The following is a 3571-nucleotide window of genomic DNA, read 5'->3' as shown; positions in this document are numbered from 1 at the left end:
CCACGAAAGCTACTTAAAATGTTTGAGCCGATCCAAATTGATAGCTTCTGTCCTCAATCAATGTCCCAACCCAGTTATTCTACTGTGTAGAAATACCTCGAAGAATAGCCAGCATTTTCCTATGAGTTTGTGGAATTTTGTGTGGGTATGTAATTTCAAGAAGAAAGGGGCAGCAGTTCTAATCTGTCATACCCAGAAACTACTTAGTTGTCAACATCATGGAACTTTGTAGAGGCAGTAAAATGTCTGTAAGTGGCCATCATAGTCACCACAGGTAACGTATACTGAAAGCTTACTTTTGACCAGACACTGGGGTAAGGCCATATATTCATTATTCATTTAATCACCACCAGATTCCCATAAGATCACTTCTGTTTATGGGTCTGATTTTATGGATGCAGAAATTGAGGCTTAGTGAGCAAAATTCATGTTCCTAACCACTCCTAGACTATTCCTGCTTTACTCTGGGGTAGGAGCCATCTGCAGACCTTCACATGGCCTTAATCCAGTCTGTGGGCCTGGGCCCATCCATTCAAGGGGGGCAGCAATAAGCACCCTAGATCTACTGAGGTACACTCTAACTCTGCTTACCTAGGCGTCCTTCTACCTGGCTCTGAACTTTGCCTGTCTGGATGTAAATGTCCTCACTTCCATGAACTTCACACATTGCTGACATTCCTTATAAGGCAGCTAGGTTTGGCCCCACTACCTACAGAAGCTGGGGACACAGCTAAAGAAACAGGGACCTGGATTAAACACACCCCCTGAAGTGAGGCCAATTCTAAGAAAACACTCAGCTTTTGCTGGCAGACAGACAGTAAAAAATACTGGCAGATTAGAGATATAGAGGTGTTTACCCAGGGGTGAGAGGGAGCTAGATCACTGAAGGGGAGCATGTTGCTGGGCAAAACTGTTGTAGGGCTAAAGGCACAACCCAGAATATCAGAGCCTCGCTGAAAGGAAGGTAGTCAAATGGTGAGAACTTCCAGAAGGATCGATATTTAAGAACCAAGACAGGTGTCATGGGATGGACTTTCCCCACCTGCACCCCCTATTATGGGTTGAATTGTATCTTTTCAAAATTCATATATTGAAGTCCTAAGCTCTAGTACCTTAGAATGTGATCTTACTGCGAAACAGGATGCTTATAGATATAATTAGCAAAAATGTGGTCATTAGGCAAGGCGGGGGGTGGCTAATCCAATATGACTGGTGTCCTTACAAAAAGGGATAAGTTGACATAGATGCACACACACACACACAAAATGTCATGTCAAAGTCAAGGTAGAGACCAGAGTGATGCTTCTATAAGCCAAGGAATGCCAAAACAGGCCAGGAAACTCCAGAAACTAGGAGAGAGGCACTGCTGCCGACACCTGGGTCTCAGACTTCTAGTTTCAGGAACTGTGAGAAGATAAATTTCTGTTGTTGAAGCCACCCAATTTGTGGTACTTTGTAAGAGCAGCCCTAAAAAACAAATAAAAACGAATACATTCCCTTTCTCTAAAATTGTAGCTCTGTTCCATTCTGCTTCTGGCCAATCTAGTCCTGATTTCCCGAACCGAGTCCTCAGAGGAAACTGATTGAGGCAGAGGGCGTTTGGATCAAAATGGCTCCTGCAGAGTTTGCAAGGTAAGCAGAGCTCAGTGGAGGTCAGCAGGCAGAGTGCCGTGGGTACCTTCCACCCTGCCTTACACCGTGAGGAGCACTGTGGCTTAAGGGAGGGGTCCCCAGTGTGGGGCTGGGTGCTAACACTCCTAGGGATCAAAATATTCAACCCCAGGTCAGGAGCATGGGTTTTGCTTCACCTGGCTCTTAAAAGTCTTTGTTCTCAGTCTTTCTCCCCTTCATGTCATCAGGCTGTTAACCAATTTGCCTTTAGTCACCTGATGAAGGCAGCAGGTTTCCATGGTTACCTACAAGCAGGCAGCAAGGTGCCATTCCCAGGAGGTCGCAGGATAAAGCAAATAACAGGGTCCCTGGCACAAGAAAAATGACCTGGATCCGACGATCAAAATGGGATAGTGGGGGCAACTGGGTCTCAGAAGCAAGTCAGAAGCCCAGGAATGAGAGCTGGGCATGAAGGCTGAGGCGGAACAGCAATCCTGTAGTACTACCGTCTGCCGGATATGGAACCTTTATCATGACCCAGGTGCTACACTATATATTTCATGTACGTTTTTTCCTTCTGGTCCTTGGTTACTAAAGTCTTCTGTTTTATCAAAGAAGAAACTGGGTTTCTGTGATCATGCAGCTGGTAGGGCAGAGAAAGGATTTGAACCCAGGTGCTGAGTATCTTCCATCTATCCCTCTAGATCTGCTTTCTGGTCTTCTCCATCCCACAGGTGACGTGCATGGGCTCCATCAACAGCCTCCCTTGCCCCTTGCACTACAGCTCTCTTTTGTCTATATTTTTCATATTGCATGGACACTCATCCCTTTATTTTTTAGGTTCATTTTTGTTTTTATACACGTGATACATGTATATAATAGTATTAAAGTTGTGTAAAGATTTCCAATAAAAAATCAGTCCCCTATATACCTCCCAGTTCTACTCCCCAGAGGCAATCACTTCAACTCTTTTAGCTGTTTTTTCTCTAATATTTATTACTTTTTGCTAAATAGTATATTTTATTTAACTTCTTAACTGACTGATTTTAGATATAGTCTACTGACCTTCCTTCCACCATGGTAAATGAGGATTTTGTTTCTCCATACCACCTTTCCCATTTCCCTTTTTCCTATGTTCCCTGCAGAAGCACATCAACCCTTTTGTTATACCAAAGACAGTGTTTACATTAGTATGGCCAAGAAATGCTATTGACAGACAAGCCAAGCTGCCTTCTCAACCACACCTCCTTTCTTCAACAATTTTCATTTATCCTATGTTAAAAATTGCCTTGCATTTTCCTTTGATATTTGTCCATGAATCCATCCAATTTTCCCCAAGCATTTCAATACCCTGTCATCTACATACCAACCAACAATATTCACATATGTCACTTCCACAGTTTTCCCAGAGCTCTCTCAGAATCTTCCTTTGTGCTCCTATATAGACAGAATGTTCTCTGAAGCTGTACACACAGCTGCCAATTTGGAAATTCCTAGCCTTTTATTTTTATGTGTCGTTAAAGTGTAAAACAAAATACAAAAAAACCCAGACATGTCTTTTTCATAATAAATCCCTATTTAAATTTTAAATAGTAATCTAATAACCCACTGTTTTGAAAACTGGAAAATAAAGGAAATGAATGAAGCATTTATCATGCCATTCTGCTTTTTCTATTCTAACCATATCCTTGGATAACCACATGGTAGGTAAAGGAAAATTTCTCTTTGTGGAATTTCCACAAAGAGAACTTCCATAACAAATGATAAAAGCATCTTTGAAATAAAATACCACCATTTTGTAATTTCTCTCTCTCTCTCTCTGTCTCTCTCTCTCTCTCTCTCTTTTTAATGTAGACTCCACACCCAGCATAGAGCTCCAGCATGGGGCTTGAACTCATGGTCTTGAGATTGAGACCTGAACTGAGATCAAGAGTAGATACTTATGGACAGCCTGGGTGGC

Source organism: Canis aureus, chromosome 16 (assembly GCF_053574225.1).
Source record: "Canis aureus isolate CA01 chromosome 16, VMU_Caureus_v.1.0, whole genome shotgun sequence".
In the NCBI taxonomy this organism is placed as follows: Eukaryota; Metazoa; Chordata; class Mammalia; order Carnivora; family Canidae; genus Canis; species Canis aureus.
Note: the sequence above shows the minus strand (reverse complement) of the source record.